The following is a 26025-nucleotide window of genomic DNA, read 5'->3' as shown; positions in this document are numbered from 1 at the left end:
AACCTGAAGTCCTCTTACAGCCACTGTAGAGCTCTTCCATTCAAATTGTTCAGCAACTCACACTGAGTTGCTTTGTCAAAATTCAAGCTGGTAAGTATCTTGTGGTGCTTAGAAGCATTTATTTCTAGGATGAAAGGAAAAGAAATCCAGAAAGGAAAACCTTAAGCCTTTAGAATCAGATGTTCCCAATAACATCAGGAGTCTTAAACTGAAATCTTAGTCTGAAGCCTTCAGCCAGCCAGTCGAGAGCTAACAGATTCAAACTGCTCAACAACTCAAACTGAGTTGCTTTGCCAAATTCCAGCGGGTAGAAGAAACACTGTAGTATGCAGATGCAGGTATTTCCAGGGAGCATCAATAGGCATATTGGGTCGAAGAATCCGGAATTCTTCCTAGGAACCATTGAAAGCAGTGAAATGCTGTTATATTCCCGTGGCTCAGAACCTCATCCCCAGTGTGCATGTAAGTGGTCATTCAACCGTTCAGTATTTACAGGCTGATAATCCCATTCAGCTTGCAAACAAATGTCTGGTCACACAAACCTGAAGCCTTGTCCTCAAATCCTCAACACAGTGTGATAAGCCTAGGTTCAACTTACATAGCATGTCAAACTGAGTGAATGTGTGAAAGCTCTACTCGCCAACACCCACCTTTTATGAAGTAGAAGCAGATGTTTCCCGTCTGCATTCACAGTGATATAGTGTGAATCAAAACTGAATGCTTCATCTTAATGCTGGCAGCCTCTGCAGAGCTCTTAGAGTCAAATTGTTCAGCAATTAAACCTGAGTTGCTTAGGCAAAATTCAAGTGTAGAGAAGTAACCATGGAATCTTTAGAAGCAGATACTTCTAAGGAATGTCCATGGGCATCATGTGTCAAAAAATTTTGGATTCTTCTTAAGAAGCATTGAAATTAGGTGCCATTAGGTGCCCATGCCTCAGAAACTCTAACCCACTATGCATTAAAGATTTCAATCAACTAACAACCACTGTTCAGAAGTTAGAGGCTGACATTTCCACTCCAACATCAATGTGTCTGGTCAATGAAACCTGAATCTTCGTACTGAAATCTTAAACACAGTGACTTCAAGTATATCTTACTCTGTATGACAAACTGAGTGACTGTGTCAAAGCTCCACTTGTCAACATCCACCTTTCAGGATTTAGAAGCTGGTGTTCCCGGTCAGCCTCCATAGGTATATGGGGTTAAGCAAACCTGAAGTCTCTTCTGAACTCTTACAGCCACTGTAGAGCACTTCCATTCAAATTGTTCAGCAACTCAAACTGAGTTGCTTTCCCAAAACTGAAGCTAGTATAGGTAACCCTGTGGTTCTTAGAAGAAGTTGTTTCCAGGGAGGAATGAAAAGGAAATCCTGAAAGGAAAACCTTAAGCGTTTAGAAACAGATGTTCCCAATCACATCAGGAGTTCTAAGCTGAAATCTTGGTCTGAAGCCTTGCAGCCAGTTGAGAGCTTGTAGATTCAAATTTCTCAGCACCTCAAACTGGGTTGCTTTGCCAAAATTCAAGCACGTAGAAGAAACCTTGTAGTATTCAGAAGCAGATATTTCCAGGAAGCATCAATGGGCATACTGGGTCCAAGAATCTGGAATTCTTCCAAGAAGCATCTAAACCAGTGAAATGCTGTTGTTCCCATGGCTCCAAACCTCATTCCCAGTGTGGGTGGAAGAGGTTATTCTGCTAACAATAACCGTTCAGTATGCAAAGGCTGATATTTCCAGTTGGTTTCCATAAACATGCCCTGTCAATGAAACCTGAATCCCTGTTATGAAGCCTTGTTCTCAAATCTTCAACACAGCAAGTCAAACTGAGTGAATGTGTGAAAGCTCTACTCACCAACACCCACATTTTAGGAATTAGAAGCTGATATTTTCCATTTATGTCCATAGTACTATGGTGTAAAGCAAACCTGAATGCCTTGTCTGGATGCTTGCAGCTACTGCAGATCTCGTAGAGTCAAATTATTGAGCAATTCAACCTGAGTTGCTTTGTAAAAATTCAATCTTGTATGTGTAACACAGTGTTTTTCTGTTTTATGGGTTTTTGTTTTTTGTGTTTTTTTTTGCCGGTCATGGGGCTTGAACTCTGGGTCTGGGCGCTGTCCCTCAGCTCTTCAGCTCAAGGCAAGTGCTCTACCACTTGAGCTACAGCGCCACTTCCAGTTTTCTGAGTGTTTATTGGAGATAAGAGTTTCATGGAGGGGCTGGGAAGGTGGCTCAGTGGTAGAGCGCTTGCCTTGCATGCTCGAGGCCCTGGGTTCGATTCCTCAGCACCACATAAGCAAAAAGAAAAAAAAGCCGGAAGTGGTGCTGTGGCTCAAGTGGTAGAGCGCTAGCCTTGAGCTGAAGAGCTGAGGAACAGCGCCCAGGCCAGAGTTCAGGCCCCACGACCAGACCCCCCCCCAAAAAAAAGAGTTTGATGGACTTTCCTGCCCTGGCTGGCTTTGAACCGTGATCCTCAAATATCAGCCTCCTGAGTAGCTAGGATTATAAGCGTGAGCCACCGGCACCTGGCTACCCAGTGATTTTTGAAGCAGTTATTTCCAGTGAAAAAAGAAAGGAAATCCTGAAAAGAAAACAAGCATTTTAGAAGGAGGTGTTCCCAATCAGCTTCAGTAGTCCTATAAGCTAAAGGTAACCTTAAATCTGGGTGTGAAGTTTTGCAGCCTTCGAGAGCTCTTAGATTCAAATTGCTCAGCACATCAAACTGAGTTGTTTCACCAAAATTCAATCAGATAGAAGAAACCATTGCAGACTTTCTATTTTTTCATTCAGCATGTTTACCAATAGTTTTTGCACAGCATTTTGAGGACTCTTCTCTGGATTATTCATTAACTGCTCTGCTGCCTGTTTGTCAGGAGTGAGAGATGAGGTTGCTTGACTTGCCATTTTTCTTGTGTTTGCCTTGTTCTGTCCAATTGGATACGAAAGCAAAACCAATTCCAAGCTGGAACACTATTTTAAAGCCAGCACCAACCCAGAGCCCTGTAGTTTTACAGCTTTTTGACACAGTCAAAATGAATATAGATACAATCTAGTTCAACCACAGGCAACTAGGAAATCAAAGAATTAAGAAAATCAAAGATGAGATTAAGGAACCAGAAGTTAATAGGTATGGGGAGAATTGTAAGGAGAAAATAAGATTAGAGCAATGTATGGAGGGAAAGTAAGAGAGGGAAGATAAGACCTAAATTCAGAGGATAGGCAAAGAAAAAGAAAGGAGAAGAAACAAAAAGAAAAAGAAAAACTTTTAAATTTGAAAATGAAAAACTTAAAAAATTATAAGTGTAGGGGCTGGGAAGGTGGCTCAGTGGTAGAGCACTTGCCTTGCATGCCAGAGGCCCTGGGTTCGATTCCTCAGCACCACATAAGCAAAAAGGAAAAAAAAGCCAGAAGTGGTGCTGTGGCTCAAGTGGTAGAGCACTAGCCTTGAGCTGAAGAGCTGAGGGACAGTGCCCAGGCCCAGAGTTCAGGCCCCATGACCAGACCCAAAAAAAAAATTATAAGTGTAATGAAATAATACAACAATTACAATGAAATAATACTACAATTAAAGGAATTAATGATGAGAAATTGTGAATTAAGTAATCTATTGTCTGAATTAAGTTTGTACACAATGAAGAATAAGGTCTAATAATCAAAGATGGGTACATATCTAGGGATGAACAGAACAGTGATTGAGTAGAGCAAAAATAAAAAGGATCAACAGGGAAAAAGAAAAAGAAAAGAAAATCGAAGAAAAGGAAAAAAATAGAAAAAAGTAGAAAAAATAAGTAAAAAAAGTATTTGATTAATTTGGAGGATCTTATGTCTCCCCTGTGTCTACTTCTGGTCTCTTGGTGGAGTCTCTGATTTGCTTGTGGTGTTTGGATTTCCTGTAGCTTAGTAGACTTCTTAAGTCAGTTTGTTTGAGCAGGCAAAACAAAGCTCTGCCTTACCAGCGTGAGTACTTTGTGGCCCTCCTCCCAGACTAGTTCAGTGGGAGGGCTGTCTGCTTTGAGTGTCACACAAGAGGGAGATGGGTCTTTCCTCTGCGAGGAAGCTTGAATGTGGGTAGGTTGTGGTCTGTCAGCAATGAGGGGCTAGCTCCTGAGACACTCTTGTGGCCCATCCTGGAGCCCCTACCAGGTTTTATGCTCTTTCAGGTGTTGAATTGTTTTCCTTTTACCCTCCTGCAGCTGGTAATGCTGCCCTTGCTGCAGAGGGGTGGGACGATTCTGGCGTGGCACCTTTCCCTTGGTTTTGGGGCTGCTCGTGGTCTGTGTTGGTCTGTGGTCAGCAGGATGAAGAGTTCTGCTCCTTGTCGGTTCACACTGCTGATGAGAAGAAGCCATTCACACTCCATCTCCAGTGCCTTTGTCCCAGGCTGTCTGTTGATATGGAAAGAGCAGCAGCCGCCACCTCCGCTGCTGCAATGGCCATCAGCGAGTGCTCAGATCTGTGTCTAACCTGCCTGGATTTTTCCTCTCTGGCCCAACTCTCTGTACTATAATGGTACACTTGGTGTGACTCTCTAGCCTTGAATTTTTCACTGGAACACTAAAACTGGTTTCTACACAAGAGCTTGGTAAGCTCCTGGCTCCTCCTCCACCATCTTCCTCCATCCAAGGTCTGCATTTTTTAATACCCAGAGATGTTGAGCAATTCTTCATGTCTCTTGGCCATTTGTATTTCCTCTTCAGAGAGGTCTCTCTTAAGTCTTTAGACCACTTTTTAATGGGGTGATTGTTTCTTTGAGAGTTTTAGGGGAATTTCATTTCTTGAGCTGTTGATATATTTTAGCTATGAGACCCTTGTCTGTTGTATGGGTGGTGAAGATCTCCCAGTCTGTGGAGTTTCGATATATTCTGCTGGCTATGTCCTTTGTGGTACAGAAGCTCTGAAGTTTAATGTAGTCCCATTTATCCAGCCTCTCTCTGATTTGTTGTGCTTCTGGATCTTTATTAAGAAAGTTTTGTCCTGTGCCAAGGAGCCCTAACATTTCTCCTATTTCCTCTTGTAATATTTTCAAGGTATCTGCTTTTACCTCAAGGACTTTGATCCATTTGGAGTTGATTCTGGGTGATATATAGGGATCTAACTTTCATTTGCTTCAAGTGTTTAGCCAATTCTGCCAGCACCATTTATTGAAGAGGCTGTCTTTCTTCCATCCTATTCTTTTGGCTCCCTTGTCAAAGATTAGGTGGCTGTAGGTCTGCGGGGTCCTTTCTGGGTATTTGAATCTATTCCATTGGTCCTCAGGAGTGTTCTAGTGCCAGTACCAAGAGGTTTTGAGTACTATGGCTTTGTAATGGAGTTTGAGGTTTGGTATTGAAATGCCTCCAGCATTGTTCTTCCTACTAAGGATTGTTTTTGCTATTCCATATGAATATGTTCTTCCATATGAATTTTTGGATTGCTTCCTCTATTCATTAAAGAAATAAGTTGGGATGTTGATGGGCATTGCATTGAATTTGTATATAGCTTTTGGCAATATTGCCATTTTCACAAAGTAATCCCCCCAATCCAGGAACATGGAAGGTTATTCTACTTTTTGAGGTCTGCTTTGATTTCTTTTTACAGATTTTTAAAGTTTTCATTGTAGAGGTCCTTCACTGCTTTGTGGGGAGGGGGGGCAGTTGTGGATGCTGTCCCTCAGCTCTTCAGCTCAAGGCTAATGCTCTACCACTTGAGCCACAGTGCCACTTTCAACTTTTTCAGATTATGTGGTGCTGAGGAATCAAACCCAGGGCCTCATGCATGCAAGGCAAGCATTCTACCACTGAGTCACCTTCCCAGCCCCAGTCCTTCACTTCTTTGGTTAAGTTGATTCCTAGGATCAAATTAAGGATATTGGAAATGGAGTTGCTTTCCTAATGTCAGCCTCTCTCTCTCCTCATTGTTGGAATAGAGAAAAGCCACTGATTTTTGTGGACTGATTTTTTTTTTTTTTTGGTCCGGTCGTGGGGCCTGAACTCTGGGCCTGGGCACTGTCCCTCAGCTCTTCAGCTCAAGGCTAGCACTCTACCACTTGAGCCACAGTGCCACTTCTGGCTTTTTCTGCATATGTGGTGCTGAGGAATCAAACCCAGGGCCTCAGGCATGCAAGGCAAGCGCTCTACCACTGAGCCACCTTCCCAGCCCCTGGACTGATTTTTTAAATAGGTTTTTATATTGTGAAAATACTGTACAGAGGGGTTACAGTTACCTGAACAAGATAGTTCATTTCTTATCAAGCATTGTTTCCTCCTCCTTTGATTTTCCCCTACCATCCCTTCCCTCCCATCTCCACAACTACATTCCTACCCCCACACCCTGCCCCCCGCCTAAATTGTAAAGTTTGTTTTTTTCAACAGTGTCTTGTACATCTCATTGTTACAATGGGTCGACCATTATCCCTATTTAAACATTTTGTTTTTTCCCTTCCCCTCCCCAAATTATATCGGCATAAAATACAGTGAAAACGGGTTATAGCATGGGAGAGGAACATACAGAGCAACAAAAAAAAATCACATGGTACCTTATAAATTCGTTAGAAACAATAACAAGAAAGAAAAACTAGGGCTGGGAAGGCGGCTCAGTGGTAGAGCACTTGCCTTGCATGCATGAGGCCCTGGGTTCGATTCCTCAGCACCACATAAGCAAAAAGAAAAAAGCCAGAAGTGTTGCTGTGGCTCAAGTGGTAGAGTGCTAGCCTTGAGCTGAAGAGCTGAGGGACAGTGCCCAGGCCCAGAGTTCAGGCCCCACGACTGGATCCAAAAAAAAAAAAGAAAAGAAAAAAGAAAAACCACTTGTGTCTCTATCTTGGGGTTCATTTCGGTTAACTTCATCTTATCAGGTCATATGTACATAGCTTTTGACCTTTTCTACTTGTCCCAGACATACACCTTATTGCAAATAAGGGAAACCATGGGACCTATGTTTCTTTGGGCCTGGCTTACTTATTTTACTTAATATAATTTTTTCCAAGTCTTTCCATTTCCTAAAAAATGGGGTGGTGTCATTCTTTCTGATGGAGGCATAGAATTCCAATATATATATACACATATATGTGTGTGTGTGTGTGTGTGTGTGTGTGTGTGTGTGTGTGTGTGTGTGTGTGTATTGGATATATGTATATATATTATATATGTACTGATAGATAGCTATATAGATAGATACTATATACTATATATTGTATTATATATATATATGTGTGTGTGTGTGTGTGTGTGTGTGTGTGTGTGTACCACATTTTCTTGATCCATTCATCTACTGAGGGGCATCTGGGTTGGTTCCATATCTTAGCTATGGTAAATAATATTGCAATAAATATAGTTGTGTTGGTAGCTTTAGTATGGTCTTGTTTGTGATCATCTGGGTAAATGCCCTAAAGTGGGATTGCTGGGTCATAGAGGAGCTCTATGTGGAGTCTTTTGAGGAACCTCCATACTGCTTTCCAAAGTGGTTGAACAAGTTTACACTCCCACCAACAATGCAGTAGGATTACCTTCTGGTGTGGACTGATTTTTATGCCCTTTGCCAAAGTTTTGAATCAGCTCAAGTAACTTGGGAGTGGAGTCTATGGGATTCTCTACATATAGGATCATTTCATCTGCAAAGAAGGAGAGTTTTATTTCTTCTTTTCCTATTTGGATCCCCTTTATGTTTGCCTCTTTCCTTATTGTTCAAGCTAGGAATTCTAATACTATATTGATGAAGCATTGAGAGAGTGGACAGCCTTGTCTTATTCCTGATTTTAGAGGAAATGGCTTTAACTTCTCACCATTGACTATTATACTGGCTGTAGGCTTGTCACATTCAGCCTTGATTATATTGAGGAATACTCCATTGATTCCTAGTTTCTCTAGTGCTTTCATAATAAAGGGGTGGTGGATCATGTCTAATGCTTTTTCTGCATCTGTGGAGATGATCATGTGGTTCTTGTCCTTGTTTCTATTTGATGTATTGAATTACACTGATTGATTTGTATATATTTGAACCCACTTTGCATCCCTGGAATGAATTTTGTTTGATTATAGTGTGTAATTTTTTATTAGTTGTTGTAGTTGATTGGCCTGAATTTTATCAAGAAGTTTGCATAAATGTTCATCAGAGAAATGGTTCTATAGTTCTCTTTCTATGGTGAGTCTCTGGTTTGGGTATCAGGGTTATGGTGGCTTCATAGAATGAATTTGGTAGTGAGCTTTCATTTCTAACTGCATGGAAGAGAGTGAAGAGAATATGAGTGAGTTCACTTTTGAAGGCCTTATAGAATTTGGCTGTAAATCCATCTTAACCTGGGCTTTTTTTTGGATGGGAGGTCTCTTATTGCTGTTTCTATTTCATAAATGGATATGTCTATTTAGTTGGCTTAAATCTTTTAATTTCGTTTGGTAATATCAATTTTTACTAGAAATTCTTCTATTTCTCCAGATTCCTGAATTTATTAGCATAAAGAGCTGCAAAGTATTCCCTTATGATGTCTGGATCTTGCTAGTTTCTGTAGTGATGTTTCCGTTCTCATCTCTGATTTTTTTTATTTGGATGTGTTCTCTCCTTTTATGGTGAGGTTTGCTAAGGGTCTGTCAATTTTGTTAATTTTTTGAAGAATCAACTCTTTGTCTTGTTGATCCTTTCTATGGGTTTTTTTTTTTTTTTGGTCTCTAATTCATTTAACTCTGATTTAATTTTAATTATTTCCTCCCATCTACTGGATTGGGATCTGGTTTTTTGCTTTTTTTCAAGGAGCTTAAAGTATATCATTAAATTGTTCATTTTTTAGTTTTCTCCAATTTGTTGACTTAGGCACTCAGAGCTATAAATTTTCCTCTGAGAACTGCCTTTGCTGTGTCCCAGAGGAGCTGATATTTTGTGTGCTCCTTTTTGTTAAATATCATAAATGTTTGAATTTCTGATATAATCTCTCCCATGATCCATTAGTGATTCAGCAATGTGGTGTTGAGTCTTGATGTGTTGCAGGATTTTCTATTGTGGCTTTTGGCATTGAGCTCTAATTGTATTCCATTGTGGTCTGAAATAATGCATGGAATGAATTGAATACTTCTGAATTTGCATAAACTTGCTTTGTGCCCTAAAACATAGTGTATTTTAGAGAATAATCCATGCGCTGCTGAGAAGAATGTAAATTTGGTGTTGTGTGAAATATTCTGTAGATGTCTGTTAAGTCTAGTTGGTCTATGCAATTGTTTAGCTCTGTAGTTTCTCTGTTGAGGTTGTGGCATATAGATCTGTCCAGGGACAACAGTGGTGTGTTAAAGTCACCAACAATTACAACAATTACGGTGTTGTGGCCTACGCGTGTTTTTAGATTAAATAGTGTTTGATGAAAGTGGGTGCTCCAATGTTTGGTGTATAGATGTTTGGGATTGCTATATTCTCCTGTAGGAGCATTCCCTTTATTATTATGCAATACCCTTCTTTGTCTCTTCTGACTAGTTTTACTTTGAAGTCTATTTTATCTGATACTAGGATTGCAACTCTCCGCAGCTTATAGGGCCCATTTGCTTGATAGATTTTATTCCAGCTTTTTATTTTCAGAATGTTTTTGTTTTTCAGGCAAGATATGTCTCTTGAAGACAGCAAAAAAATGAATCTTGCTTTTAATCCAACTGGTCAGTCAATGTCATTTAATTGGAGAGTTATGTCCATTGATGTTGGGTTAGGATTGAGAGGTGCTTGTCTGTCCCTGCCTTTTTAATCCATCCTTTTTTGGGAGGGAGGGGGGACACTGTGTCTTGACAGTTTTTGCTGTGATTACGTAGTTTCTGTTTGGGGGCTGTTTCATTGCCAATATCATGTTCTTTTGGGTTTTCGATGTGTAGAACGTATTTGAGGATTTTTTGTAATGCTGGTTTGGTAGTGATATATTGTTTCAGTTTTTCCATGCTGTGGAAGGTTTTTATTTGTCCCTCAGTTATGAATGAGAGCTTAGCTGGGTAAATTATTCTTGGTTGGTAGTTATTTGTCTTTAGGGCATGGCATACCTCATTCCAGGCCCTCCTTGCTCTCACGGTCTCTGCTGAGAAGTCTGTGGTTATTCTGATTGGTTTACCTTTGTAGGTGATTATTCTTTTCTCTTTGGCATCTTTGATAATTCTTTTTTTTTGGGGGGGGGGTCTAGTCGTGGGGCCTGAACTCTGGGCCTGGGCGCTGTCCCTCAGCTCTTCAGCTCAAAGCTAGCGCTCTATCATTTGAGCCACAGTGCCACTTCCGACTTTTTTTCTTTTTGCTTATGTGATGCTGAGGAATCGAACCCAGGGCCTCATGCATGCAAGGCAAGCGCTCTACCACTGAGCCACCTTCCCAGCCCATCTTTGATAATTCTTTCCTTAGATTCTATTGATCCTGTATGGACGATAATGTGGCGGTGGGATGTCCTATGTTAGTCTGATCTATTTAGGGTTCTAAAAACGTCTTGTATCTGGATGGGCATTTTTTTTGTATATTTGGGAAGTTCTCTGCTAGGATTCTGCTGAATATATTTCCTAATCCATTGGCTTCCCTCTCCAGGCCCTGCACACTACCTATTAGCCTCAAATTAGGCTTCCTGACTCTAACTTGTGGCTTCTGAAAATGTCTATCATGTTTCTTGGTTTTGTTTTGAATGTCTGTGTGCTCTTTCTCTGTGGAGTCTAAACTATCTTCTGCTTCAGAGATTGTCTTCTGCCTCCTCCATTCTGATTTCAAGGCTTTTTACTTTGTTTTTTATCTCCCTTCCTTGTTTGTCATTCTTGATAATTAACAGCTCTTTATTGATACTTTCTTTTAGGTCTTGTATAGGCTGCTTTACCTCCTGGAGTTGGTTTTCAGCCTTCTCTTTTAATTCCTTTAACCAGGTGGCCATCTTTTCACTAGATTCTTTCTCCTTCTGTTGGAGTTCCTTCATCTTTTTATTTGTAAAGTCCATAAATTCCTCTATTAATTTTTTATTTGCCTCCCCACGTTCTCGTATTGCCTTATACAAGGTGTCTATCTTTTCATTTAGCTATGCTTTTAAGTTATATTGATCATTATCCTCTAGGTCATTCCCTGACTGCTCTATTGCCTGTTTATGTGGAGTCAGAGTTGGGGTTAGGTGATTAACCATATTTCTTGTGTTTCTGTGGTTAGTTCTACCATTTGGCAACAAGAGACACTCCAATGTGACAATAAGACACTCTTAAGAAAGGAGCCAACCCAGCACTATGTATATGTATAGACCTTAAGGATTCAAAATTATGGGTAGGTGTTCCCCTATATAACTCACTTTTTCTTTGTTTGGAGAGGGATATTATGGTTCAGAAGTGGAGATTACATATAGTTGGAACTTGTGAAATGATCTGTGTTTAGCTGTTAAGTAGTCTGAACCTTAGGGTTAGCAAGATGGGCCCCTGTGCTCAGTCAAAAATGGAACCAACTGCAAATTGACTCAGATATAAGCAGTTAGGTATTCAATGGGCTGAAGAAAATGGAAAAGAGAAGGATTAGGAATGGAGGGATACAAGTTTACGTGAACTTAGAAGAAAAATTGGGTATAATGATAGAAGGATAGGAATATCTCAGAGGAGAGGGATGTGTAGTAGGAAGGGAATAGAAAGAAGGGTGAAAGAGGTGACAAAAATTGAGTAAAGATTATGTAAGGAATAGCTTAGAAATCTAGATGAAAATAAGAAAAGAAATTATATACATATATAATTGAAAGTAATGCTAATATTAGGAAAAAAGTACTATTGAAAGAGCAGTGGAAAGTGGATTATCATAAGATAATTGATGTATTAATCATGTTCACAAACAGGCCTAGTAGTAGCTTTACTTTGTGTGTGTAGAACTACACAGGTTAGCTGTGATGAAAGGGTAGTATAATGTAGAAAGAAAAGAGAAAACAATTTTTAAAATTAAAAAATTAGGGCTGGGAAGATGGCTCAATGGTACAGTGCTTGCCTTGAGCTGAAGAGCTGAGGGACAGTGACCAGGCCCAGAGTTCAGGCCCCACAACCAAGAAAGAAAGAAAGAAGGAAAGAAAGAAAGAAAGAAAGAAAGAAAGAAAGAAAGAAAGAAAGAAAGAAAGAAAGAAAGAAAGAAAGAAAGAAAGAAAGAAAGAAAGAAAGGAAGGAAGGAGGAAAGGAAGGAAGGAGGAAAGAAAGAAAATTTAAAAATTAAAGAAAAACTAAATAAAAGTGAAAGTAGAATATTTCAGTAAAATAGCAAAAATAAAAATAAAAAACCTGAAGAGTTTTTTCAGTTTGTTTGGGGGAGCTTGAGTCTCCACATAGTCCTCTAGGCAGTTTCTTGTGGCTTGGTTGGATTCAGACAGCCTTTTGACAAAGGAAGGTTACTGCTGCCTAGAATCCACTCTCAGGCCTGATGGTGGGAAATTGGGAGGATTCAGATTTGTAGTTTTCTAGCACAGGAATGGGGCTATGTTCCCAGGCTTTCCCAGGTAGCCACCGAAAGTTTAGTAAAAGAGTTTAGTTCTGTGTTGAATTTTGATGTGGTCCTTCCCTTTTAGGTGGAGGCTTGTGTCAGGGGGCTTTTGGACCCCACAGAGAATTGCCCCCCCCAGGGAGTGGACCCAATGGGGTTACTCACAAGATCAGTAGCTGGGGGTGGGCTGGACCACAGAGCCTGTGCTGTGGTGGCCATGATGGCATTGGCAGGTTCTCAGTGTGAGGATCTGGGCATTGGCAGGACCAGGTTGAGAGAGAGCGGTGGCCTCTGCAGCAGCAGAAGGGTCTTACTGTATGGCATGGGGAGTCTGGGGGCTGGTGGGAACAGTTGGAATGTAGCTGCAGCTGTGACAGCGGGCTGCAGCGGTGGTGGGCTGCGCAGTAGGGCCACTTAGTTCAGCGGGATAGTGGTGTCCACAGTTCTGGGTCATGCTGGCAGAGGCAGTGAAGGCTCAGGGCCAGCCTTGTGCAAGCAGCCCAGAGTGATGCCACAGTAGCAGTGGGAACCAGGGGTCAGCACACGGTGGTGGCAGGTGGGGGGCAATCCCAGCAGAGCAGCAAGTTGGGCAGGGCAGTCGGACCATGGAATGAGGAATTGGCTGTGGCTGTTGTTTCCGGGGACCATGCATAGTGGTGGCAGGATCCATGGGGATCTCACCAGCACTGCCGGAAAGAGACCTGAGGTTGGCTAGAGCTGTGACTTTGAGGCACTTTCTCGGTGGTGCCAATTTCTGGCAGTTCCAATGGCAGTGTTTGCTAGGACTGCAATTCTCACCTCCTACGTCTGTTTGAATTTATTTTTTTTTATTTTTATTTTTTTTTGTCGGTCGTGGGGCTTGAACTCTGGGCCTGGGCGCTGTCCCTCAGCTCTTCAGCTCAAGGCGAGCGCTCTACCACTTGAGCTACAGCGCCACTTCCGGTTTTCTAGTGGTTTATTGGAGATAGGAGTCTCACAGTCTCTCCTGCCCGGGCTGGCTTTGAACTGTGATCCTCAGATCTCAGCCTCCTGAGTAGCTAGGATTACAGGCGTGAGCCACCAGCGCCCGGCTGCTTGAATTTTTTTTTTTGTCAGTCATGGATCTTGAACTCTGGTCCTGTGTGCTGTCCCTCAGCTCTTCAGCTCAAGGTTAGCACTCTACCACTTGAGTCCACAGTGACACTTCCGGCTTTTTCTGCTTAGGTGGTGGTAAGGAATTGAACCCAGGGTCACCTGCATGCAAGGCAAGCACTCTACCATTGAGCTACCTTCCTAGCCCCTCTGCTTGAGTTTTTGCAAAGCAACTCAGGTTGAATTGCTGAACAATTTGACTCCAAGACCCTCTGCAATGGCTACAAGACTTCAGAGGAGGCATTAAGGTTACCTTTACCACATAGGACTATGGATGCTGACTGGGAACATCTGCTTCTAATTGCTAAAATGTTGATGTTGGTGAGGGGCACTTTTACACAGTGACTCAGTTTTACATGCTGAGTAAGTTGAACCCATGCTTATTGTACTGTGTTCAAGATTTGAGAACAAGGCTTCAGGTTTCTTTCACCAGACATATTTATGGAAACTGACTGGAAATATCAGCCTCTAAATACTGAACTATCGTTAGCCGAATGAACTCTTCCACACACACTGGGTTTGAGGTTCTGAGTCATGAGAACCTAACAGCATTTCACTGGTTTCAATACTTTCTAGGAAGAATTCCGGATTTTTTTAACTGTTACGCCCATTGATGCTCAGTGGAAATATCTGCTTCTAAATACTATGTGATTTCTTCTACCCACTTGAATTTTGGCAAAACAACTCAGTTCAAGGTGCTGAGCAATTTCAGTCTAAGAACTCTCAACTGGCTGCAAGGCTTCAGACCAAGCTTTCAAGTTTTCTTTGCCTTATAGGACTACTGACAGTGATTAGGAATATCTCCTTCTAAATCCTACCAGGTGGATATTGGCGAGTGGAGCATTTACACAGTCATTCGTTTTAATATGCTCAGTAAAATGAACCTATGGTCATCACACTGTGTTCAAGATTTCAGAAGAAGAATTCAGGTTTCTTTGACCAGATATGTTTGTGGAAACTGACTGTAAATATCAGCCTCTAAATACTGAACGGTTGTTGTTTCCTGAATGAATTCTTGCACGCACACTGGATTTGAGGTTCTGAGCCATGCAAACCTAATAGCATTTACCTGTCTTCAAGGGTTTATAGGAAGAATTCCAGTGTCTTTGAACAAGTATGCCCATAGAAGCTCAATGGAAGTATTTGCTTCTAAAAACCACATGGTTGCTGCTACCCTTTTATGTTTTCCGAAAGCAGCTCAGTTTGAGGTGCTAAGAAATTTGAATCTAAGAGCTCTCCACTGGCTGCAGGACTTCAGAAAAGACTTTCAGGTTTCCTTTATGGATGATTATTGGGAATATCTGCTTATATTTCTAGAAGGTTAATGTTAGCCATTGGAGCTTTTACACAGGAACTCCTTTTGTCATGCTGATCAAGATGAACCTACAGATATTACACTGTGTTCAAGATTTTATTACAATGTTTAAGGTCTCTGTGTGAAAATACATGTTTATGGAAGCTGACTAGAAATGTCAGCTTCAAAATAAAGAATAGTTGTTGTTAGCTGAATGATCTCTTGCACATACACTGGGTTTCTGTTTCTGAGCCATGGAAACCTAACAAGATTTCACTGGCTTCTAGGATTCTTTAAAAAAAATTACTTTCTTTTACCCATTCTACCCATGAAATTTCCCTGGAAGTATCTGCTTCTAAATACCACAAGGTTACTGACTTGAATTACAAGGTTCCAGCTTGAATTTTGGCAAAGCAACTCAGTTTGAGATGTTGAACAATTTGAATCTATGATCTCTGCAATGGCTTTAAATGTTCAAATGAGGCATTCAGGTTTTCTTTACCCCATAGGGGCACTGATTGGGAACATCAACTTCTAAAAGCTAAAAAGTGAATGTTGGAAAGTGGAGCTTTTATAGTTACTCAGTTTGACATACAGAGTAAGATAAACCCAAATTCATAACACTGGGTTCTAGATTTCAGAACAAGGATTCAGATTTCATTGACCAGACATGTATATGGAAGCTGACTGAAAATATCAGCCTCTAAATACAGAATGGTTGTTGTTAGCCAAATGAAATCTTGCACACACACCTTTTGAAGTTCTGAGCCATGGGAATCTTAACAGCATTCACTGACTTCAAGGCTTTATTAGAAAGAATTCTGGATTCTTTGACATAGTATGACCATGGAAGCTCCTTGGAAATATCTACTTCTAAATACTGCATGGATGCTTCTACCCACTTGAATTCAACTCAGGCTGAATTGCTGAATAATTTTCTCTAAGAGTTCTTCAGTGGCTTCAATCTTGCAGAAGACTCATTCAGGTTTCCTTTACTGCACACCACTATGGATGCTGATTGGAAACATCTGCTTCTAATTCCTAAAATGTTAATGTTGGTGAGTGGAGCTTTTATAATAGCTCAGTTTGGTGTGCTGAGAAAAATAAACCTAAGGCCTCACATTGTGTTCAAGATTTCAGAATAATATTTCAGGTTACTTTGCCCAGACATGTTTATGGAAGCTGACTGGAAATATGAGCCTCTAAATACTGAATGGTTGTTGTTAGCTGAATGACTTTTTATGCATACTAGGAAAGAGAATCTGAGCAATAAGAATGTAACAGCATTTGACCTTTTCTGCTTGTCCCAGACATATACTATTTATTGCAAATAAGGGAAACCATGGGGCTTATGTTTCTTTGGGCCTGGCTTACTTCATTTAATATAATTTTTTTCCAAGTCTTTTCATTTCCTAACAAAAAGGTCAAAAGCTATGTACATATTACCAGATAAGATGATGTTAAGTAAAATCAACCCCATGATAGGGACACAAGTGGTTTTTTTCTTTCTTGCTATTGTTTTTAACACATTTATAATGTACCATGTGATCTTTTGTTGCTTTGTATGTTCCTCCCACACAGTATAGCCCGTTTTCACTGTATTTGATGTCGGTGCCCTGCATCTTGTGTATATACTTCTCTAATTTGGGGAGAGGGGAGGGAAAAAACAAAATGTTTATATATAGGGATATGGGTTGACCCATTGTAACAATGAGATATACAAGACACTATGTTGAAAAATGAACTTTACAATTTGGGGTGGGGGGGGCACAGCAGGAGTGTAGTTGTGGAGGTGGGAGGGAAGGGACGGTAGGGAAAAAACAAGGAAGAGGCAACAATGCTTGATAGGAAATGTACTCAGTACCTTGCTCATATAATTGTAACCCCTCTGTATAGTATTTTTATAATAAAAAACTTACTTAAAAAAGGGAATATATCAAGCAGAAAGTTCATGTCTATGATAATATCGAGTGTCTAACCATTAAAAAAGAGCAATTCTTGAGTTCAATAAAATGTAGACCATTTATATAATAAAGATTTAAAAATAAAAAGAGAGAAAAAAAGAATGCAACAGCATTTCGCTAGTTTAAATGCTTCCCAGGAAGAATTCCAAATTCTTTGACCTATTATGTCCATGATGCTCCCTGGAAATACCTACTTCTAAGTACTACATGGTTTATTTTGCAAGCTTGAATTTTAGCAAAGCAACTCAGTTTGGGTTGCTGAGCAATTTCAACCTAAGAGCTCTCAACTGGCTGCAAGCCTTTAGACAAGACTTTCATGTTTCCTTTACCCCACAGGAGTATGGATGCTAATTAGGAATATCTTCTTCTAAATCCTAACAGGTGGATCTTGGCCAATGGAGTGCTGAATAAGATAAGTGTATGGTCATCACACTGTGTTCAAGATTTCAGAATAAGGGGGCTGGGAAGGTGGCTCAGTGGTAGAGCACTTGCCTTGCATGCATGAGGCCCTGGGTTCGATTCCTCATAAATAAAAAAAAAGAAAAAAGCCGGAAGTGGTGCTGTGGCTCAAGTGGTAGAGCGCTAGCCTTGAGCTAAAGAGCTGAGTGACAGTGCCCAAGCCCAGAGTTCAGGCCCCATGACTGGACCCCCCCCCAAAAAAAGATTTCAGAATAAGTATTCATGTTTCTTTAATCAGACATGTTTATGGAAGCTAACTGCAAGGATCAGCCTTTAAATACTGAAAGATTCTTGTTTGCCAAATGAACTCTTGCACACACCGTGGATTTCAGGTTCTGAGCCATAGGAATCGAACAGCATTTCAATGACTTCTAGGTTTCTTAGGAAGAATATTGGATTCTTTGACATAGTATGCTCATGGAAGCTATTTGGAAATCTGCTTCTAAATACTACATAGTTGCTTCTACACGCTTGAGTTTGGGCAAAGAAACTCAGGTCATATCACTGAACAATTTGCCTCTCAAAACGCCACAGTGCTTGCAAGCATGCAGATGAGGCATTAAAGTTTCCTTTACCATGTAGCACTATGGACGTTGATTGGGAACATCTGCTTCTAATTCCTAAAAGGTAGAAGTTCATGAGTGGAGCTCTTACACAGTCACTCACTTCGAAGTGCTGAATAAGATAAACCTAAAGTCATTGCACTGTGTTCAAAATTTCACTACAAGGATTCAGGTTCTCTTGACCAGAAATGTTTATGGAAACTGACTAGAAATATCAGCTTCTAAATACTGAATGTTTGTTGTTAGCCGAATGACCTCTTGCACACACACTGGGAATGAGTTTCTGAGCAATGGGAACCTAACAGTATCTCACTAGTTTAAATGCTTCCTAGGAAGAATTCTGGATTCGTTGACTTATAATGCCCATTGATGCTCTCTGGAAATATCTGCTTCTAAATACTACATGGTTAATTCTACATGATTGAATTTTGGCAAAGCAACTCAGTTTGATGTGCTGAGCAATTTGAATCAAAGAACTCTCAAGTGCCTACAAGCTGTTAGACAAGAATTTCATGTTTACTTTATCCCAGAGGAGTATGGATTTGGAATATCTGCTTCTAAATCTTTTTTGGGGGGAGGGGGTCCAGTCGTGGGGCATGAACTCTGGGTCTGGGCACTGTCCCTCAACTCTTCAGCTCAAGGCTAGCGCTCTACCACTTGAGCCACAGCGCCACTTCCGGCTTTTTTCTTTTTGCTTATGTGGTGCTGAGGAATCGAACCCAGGGCTTCATGCATACAAGGCAAGCGCTCTACCACTGAGCCACCTTCCCAGCCCTGCTTCTAAATCTTAACAGATGAATTTTGGCAAGTGGAACTTTTACATAGTCACCCAGTTTGATGTACTGAGTAATATAAACCTAAAGTCATCCTACTGTGTTCAAGATTTCAGAACAAGATTCAATTTTCCTTGACCAGACTAGTTTGTGGAAGCTGACTGGAAATATCAGCCTCTAAATACTGAATGGTTGTTGTTAGCTGAATGAACTCTTGCACACATACTGGATTTGAGGTTCTGAACCATGTGAATCTAACATCATTTCACTGATTTCAAGGCTTCCTAGAAGGATCCTGGATTCTTTGACACAGTATGTGCATAGAAGCTCCTTTGAAATATCTGCCTCTAAATACTACATGGTTGCTTCTATATGCCTGAATTTTGGCAAAGAAACTCAGATTCTGTTGCTGAATAATTTGACTCTGAGAGCTCTGCAATGGCTGCAAACGTTCAGCAAAGGAATTCAAGTTTCCTTTAGCACATAGGATTTTGGATGCTGACTGGGATCGTTTGTTTCTAAATCCTAAAAAGTGGATATTGGCAAGTGGAGTTTTTACATAGTCACACTGATTTGGGTCTCTTTGACCAGACATTTTTATGGAAGATGACTAGAAATATCAGCCTCTACATACTGAACAGTTGTTGCTAACCAAATGATATCCTGCAAGCAGTCTGGGTTTTAGGTTCTTAGCCATTTGAACCTAACAGCATTTTGCTGGCTTCAAAGCTTCCTAAGAAAAATTACTGTTTCTTTCACCAGTATGCCCATGGAAGCTCCCTGGAAACATCTGCTTCTAAATACCACAAGGCTACTGATACCAGCTTGACTGCTAGCAAAGCAACTCAGTTTGAGGGGTTGAACAATTTGAATGTAAGAGCTCTTCAGTGGCTGTAAAAGTTCAGACAAGGCATTCAGGTTTTTTTTAGCCCATAGGACTATGGACGCAATTAGGAACATCTGCTTATAAATCCTGTAAGATGTATATTGACGAGTGGAGATTTTTACACAGTCACTCAGTTTGACATACTGAGTAAGATATACTTACAGTCATTGCACTGTGTTCAAGAATTCAAAACAAAGATTCAGGTTTCATTGGACAGACATGTTTATGGAAGCTGAATGTAAATATCAGCCTCTAAATACTGAATGGTTGTTTTAGCCAAATGAATTGAGGCTCTGAACCATGAGAACCTAACATTTCTCTGACCTAAAGACTTCCTAGGGGGGTTGGGAAGTTGGCTCAGTGGTAGAGCGCTTGCCTTGCACGCCTGAGGCCCTGGGTTTGATTCCTCAGCACCACATAAGCAAAAAGAAAAAAGCTGGAAGTGGCGCTGTGGCTCAAGTGGTAGAGCGCTAGCCTTGAGCTGAAGAGCTGAGGGACAGCGCCCAGGCCCAGAATTCAGGCCCCATGACCAGACCCAAAAAAAAAAAAAAGACTTCCTAGGAAAGACTTGGAAAAAATTATATTAAGTGAAGTAAGCCAGGCCCAAAGAAACATAGGTCCCATGGTTTCCCTTATTTACAATAACTAGTATATATCTGAGACACGCAGGAAAGGTCAGATAAGATGATGTTAAGTGAAATAAACCCCAAGATAAGGACACAAGTGGTTTTTTTCTTTCTTGCTATTGTTTCTAATGTATTTATAAAGTATCATGTGATTTTTGTGTTTCTTTGTATGTTCCTCCCCCACGGTATAACCCCTGCTTTCACTGTATTTGATGTTGGTATAATTTGTAGAAGGGAGGGGAAAAAACAAATTGTTAAAATAGGGATACAGGTGGACACATTACAACAATGAGATGTCCAAGTCATTATGTCGAAAAATGAACTTTACAAGTTTGGCGAGGGGGGGGGTTAAGGGGGGGGAGTTGGGAAGGATGGGAAGGGGAAACAAAGGAGGCGGCAACAATGCTTGATAAGAAATGTACTCGTAGGGCTGGGAAGGTGGCTCAGTGGTAGAGCGATTGCCTTGCATGCATGAGGCCCTGGGTTTGATTCCTCAGCACCACATAAGCAGGGGGAAAAAAAGCCAGAAGTGGAGCTGTGGCTCAAGTGGTAGAGCACTAGCCTTGAGCTGAAGAGCTGAGGGACAGTGCCTACACCCAGAGTTCAGGCCCACGACCAGACCCCCCCCCCAAAAAAAGAAATCTACTCATTACCTTGCCCATGTAATTGTAACCCCTCTGTACGGTATTTTCACAATAAAAAAAATGTAAAAAAAAAGATTTCAGGGGCTGGGAAGGTGGCTCAGTGGTAGAGCGCTTGCCTTGCATGCTCGAGGCCCTGGGTTCGATTCCTCAGCACCACATAAGCAAAAAGAAAAAAGCCGGAAGTGGCACTGTGGCTCAAGTGGTAGAGCGCTAGCCTTGAGCTGAAGAGCTGAGGGACAGCGCCCAGGCCCAGAGTTCAGGCCCCACGACCAGACCCAAAAAAAAAAAAAAAAAATTTCAGAATAAGGATTCAAGTTTCTTTTTTTTGGGGGGGGGGGTCCGGTTGTGGGGCCTGAACTCTGGGCCTGGGCGCTATCCCTCAGCTCTTCGGCTCAAGGCTAGCACTCTACCACTTGAGCCACAGCGCCACTTCTGGTTTTTTCTTATGTGGTGCTGAGGAATCGAACCCAGGGCCTCGAGCATACAAGGCAAATGCTCTACCACTGAGCCACCTTCCCAGCCCGGGATTCAAGTTTCTTTGACCGCACATGTTTATTGAAGCTGACTGAAATTATCAGCCTCTAAATACTGAACTGTTTCTGTTAGTTAAATGACCTCTTGTATGCACACCGGGTTTAAGGTTCTGAGCCACAGGAACCTAACAACATTTTACTGCTTCAATAATTACTACGAAGGGCTGGGAATGTGGCCTAGTGGTAGAGTGCTTGTCTGGCATGCATGAAGCCATGGATTCGATTCCTCAGTACCACATACACATTAAAAAAAAAAAAAAAAAAAAAAAAAAAAAAGCCAGAATTGGAACTGTGATGCAAGTGGTAGAGATAGCCTTGAGCAAAAGAAGCTCAGGGAATGTGTCCAGGCCCTGAATTCAAGCCCCAGCCCTGGGGAAAAAAAGGAATTCCTAGGAAGAATTCTAGTTTCTTTGACCCAGTATCCCCATGGAAGCTGCTTGTAAATATCTGCTTCTAAAAACCACCTGGTTGCTGCTACCCATTTGAGTTTTGGCAAAGCAACTCAGTTTGAGGTGCTGAACAATTTGAATCTAAGAGCTCTCAACTGGCTGCAAGCCTTTAGACAAGACTTTCATGTTTCCTTTACCCCACACGTATATGGACACTGATTGGGAACATCTGCCTCTAAATTCTAAAAGGTGGATATTGGTCAGTAGAACTTTTACACAGTCACTCATTTTGACATGTTGAGTAAGATGAACCTACAGTCATCACACTGTCTTCAAGATTTCATAACATGGGCTGGGAAGGTGGCTCAGTGGTAGAGCGCTTGCCTTGCATGCCTGAGGCCCTTGGGTTCGATTCCCCAGCACCACATAAGCAAAAAGAAAAAAGCCAGAAGTGGAACTATGGCTCAAGTGGTAGAGTGCTATCCTTGAGCTAATGAGCTGAAGAGCTGAGGGACAGCTCCCAGGCCCAGAGTTAAGGCCCCACAACCAGACACCCCCCCAAAAAAAGATTTCATAACAAAGATTCAGATTACTTTGACCAGACATCTTTATGGAAGCAGACTGGAAATATCAGCCTCAAAATACAGAATGGTTGGTGTTAGCTGAATGATCTCATGCAAGCACCCTGGGTTTGATATTCTGAGCCATGAGAACCTTACAACTTTTCACTGGCTTCAAGGCTTCCTACAAAAAATTCCTGTTTCTTTCTCCTAGTAGGCCCATGTTAAACTCCCTGGAAATATCTGCTTGTAAATACCACAATGTGATGGATACCAGCTTGAATTTTGGAAAAGCAATTCAGCTTGAGGTGCTGAACAATTTGATCCTAAGAGCTCTGCAGTGGATGTAAGTGTTCAGATGAGGCATTCCAGTGTTATTTACCCCATAGGACGATGGCCACTGACTGGGAAAATCTGCTTCTAAATCCTGAAAGGTGGATGTTGACAAGTGGAGTTTTTACACAATCACTGAGTTTCACATAAAGAGTAAGATAAACCTAAAGTCATCACACTGTATTCAATATTTCAGAACAAGTATTCATGTTTCATTGACCAGACATGTTTATGGAAGTTGACTGGAAATATGTGCCTCTAAATCTGGAATAGTCATTGTTAGCTGAATGAACTCTTGCATGCATACTGGGTTTGAGGTTCAGAGCCCTGGGTACCTAGCAGCATTTCACTGATTTCAAGGATTCCTAAGAATAATTCCAGATTCTTTGACACAGTATGACCAATGAAGCTCCTTGGAAATATCTGTATCTAAGTACTACATTGTTGCTTCTACATGCTTGAATTTTGGCAAAGCAAAGGAGGTTTAATTGCAGAACAATTAGCCCCTAAGAGCTCTGCAGTGGCTGCAAACATTCAGATGAGGCATTCAGGTTTCCTTTACCACATAATATTATGGACGCTGATTTGGAATATCTGCTTCTAAACCTTGAAAGGTGGGTGCTGGTGAGTGAAGCTTTTACCCAATCACTCAGTTTGACTTACTGAGTAAGATGAACTATAGTCATCACACTGTGTTCAAGATTTCAGATTCAGGTTTCTTTGACCAGCCGTTTTTATGGAAGCTGATTGGAAATATCAGCTTCTAAATACTGAGTGGATGTTGTTAGCCAAATGACCTCTTGGAAGGCCCCTGGGTTTAAGATTCTGAGCCAGCCAGGCGCCAATGGCTCATACCTGTAATCCTAGCTACTCAGGAGGCTGAGATCTGAGGATCATGGTTCAAAGCCAGCCAGGGCAGGAAAGTCCATGAGACTCTTATCTCCAATAAACCACCAGAAAACTGGAAGTGACGCAGAGGTTCAAGTGGTAGAGCACTCTCCTTGAGCAGAAGAGCTGAGGGACAGTGCCCAACTCCAGAGTTCAAGCCCCACAACCAACAAAAAAAAAAAGATTCTGAGCCATAGGAACCTAATAGCATTTCACTGACTTCAAGGCGTCCTAGAAAAAAATCTGTGACCTAGTATGCCCATGAAAGCCCTCTGGAAGCCAGACACCGGTGGCTCATGCCTGTAATCCTAGCTACTCAGGAGGCTGAGATCTGAGGATCGAGGTTCAAAGCCAACCCACAGGAAAGTCCATGAAATTCTTATCTTCAATTAACCCACTGAAAAACCAGAAGTGGCACTGTGGCTCAAGTGGTAGAGTGTTTACCTTGAGATGAAGAGCTGAGGGAGCACCCGGGCCCAGAGTTCAAGCCCCACCACCGACAAAAAAAAAAAAAAGCCCTCTGGAAATATCTACTTCTAAATACCACAAGATTAGTGATATTATTATAAGGTGAATCATCCCAGGAACCACATTTTGGAATATGGAATATTGGAGTCTTTATTATATAGTTATCAGGCTGCAATCCCCCCATTGTTACAAAGGTCTGCAGCCCCCAAATATACATAGCACAGTTAGGAAACAGGCTAGAGAGAAGGAAAAAACAAAAACAATGCCAACAAAGCCAATTCAGCTCTGATGTAGAGCTGAATTGGGACACCATGATGACTGGAGATGAGCCAGGAGCCAGGACACGGGAGACAATCACGGAGACACATGTGGCATGGCGTTATGGCAGCTGGGCTTGTCTGGGCCTAAATAGGGTCAGCGCAGGGGGAAGATCCAGAGGAAATTCCCAGTCCCAGGCACTGGACTGACAGATTCAGTACCTATCAGCCAAGTTCCCACCCTTTTCTCCAGGGTTCTGGGCATGCCCATCACCTGGGAGGCAGGTGATGGGTGGGGGCATTTCCCTCCTCCAACATGAAGAGAAGATGACAGACCCTATCATCCATCATGTGGTCAATATGGCACTGGCCATACCTGACCTCCTTACTTCAATGCCAACTTGAATTTTTGCAAAGCAATTCCGTTTGAGGTACTGAACAATTTGAACCTGAGAGCTCTGAAGTGGCTCTAAGTGTTCAGAATGGGCATTGATGTTTGCTTTACCACATAGTATTATGGAAGCTGATTGAGAATAACTGCTTCTAAATCCTAAAGGCTGGATGTTGGCCAGTGGCGCTTTTACAGTCACTCAGTTTAATGTGCTGAGTAAAGATGAGCCTATGGTCATCCCACAATGTTCAAGATTTCAAAAGAAGGATTCAGATTTCTTTGACCAAACATGTTTATGCAACCTGACTGAAAATATCAGCCTCAAAATACAGAATGGTCTTGTTAGCCAAATGATCTGCGAATAGCCTGGGTTTGAGATTCTGAGCCATGGACACCTTACAGCATTTCACTGGCTTCAAGGCATCCCAGGAAAAGAATCCTATTTCTTTCACCCTGTATACCCTAGAAACTCCCTGGAAATATCTCTTTCTAAATACCACTAGGTTACTGATACCAGTTGAATTTTGGCAAAGCAACTGAGTTTGAGTGTCGAACACTTTGGACCTCAGAACTCTTCAGTAGCTGTAAGCATTCAGAAGAGACCGTCAGGTTTTCTTTACCACATAGGACTTGGATGCTGATTGGGAATACCTGCTTCTAATTACTAAGTGGTGGATGTTGGTGAGTGGAGCTTTTACCCAGTCAATTCAGTTTGATGTACTCAGTAAGATGAACTTATGCATATTGCACTGTGTTCCAGATTTGAGGACAAAGATTCAGGTTACTTTGACCAGCCATGTTTTATGGAAGCTGACTAGAAATATCAGCTTCTCTTTTGTTTTTTTTTGCGTCCGGCCATGGGGCCTGAACTCTGGGCCTGGGCTCTGTCCCTCAGCTCTTCAGCTCAAGGCTAGCGCTCTACCACTTGAGCCACAGCGCCACTTCCGGCTTTTTTCTTTTTGCTTATGTGGTGCTGAGGAATCGAACCCAGGGCCTCTGGCATGCAAGGCAAGTGCTCTACCACTGAGCCACCTTCCCAGCCCAATATCAGCTTCTCAATACTGAATGGTTGTTGTCAGCCAAATGACCTCTCACATACACACTGGTTCTGAGCCATGGAGCCTAACAGCATTACACTTGTTTGAATGCTTCCTACAAAGAATTACAGATTCTTTGAGCTAGTATACCCATAGAAGCTCCTTGGAAATATCTTTTTCTTCAAAACACATGGTTACTGCTATTTGTTTGAGTTTTGGTGAAACAACACAGTTTGAGGTGCTGAGAAATTTTAATTGAAAAGCTCTCAACTGGCTGCAAGACTTCAGACTGAGCTTTCATGTCTCCTTAACCCTATAGGACTACTGACACTGATTGGGAGCATCTGTTTCTAAATTCTCAAAAGGTGGATATTGGTAAGTGGAGATTTTAAAAAGTCAGTCAGTTTGGCTTACGAAGACAGATGAACC

The sequence above is a fragment of the Dipodomys merriami genome, unplaced genomic scaffold (genome assembly GCF_024711535.1).
Source record: "Dipodomys merriami isolate MVZ:Mamm:240054 unplaced genomic scaffold, mDipMer1.0.p SCAF_70, whole genome shotgun sequence".
Taxonomy (NCBI): domain Eukaryota; kingdom Metazoa; phylum Chordata; class Mammalia; order Rodentia; family Heteromyidae; genus Dipodomys; species Dipodomys merriami.
This window is presented reverse-complemented; position numbering follows the sequence as displayed.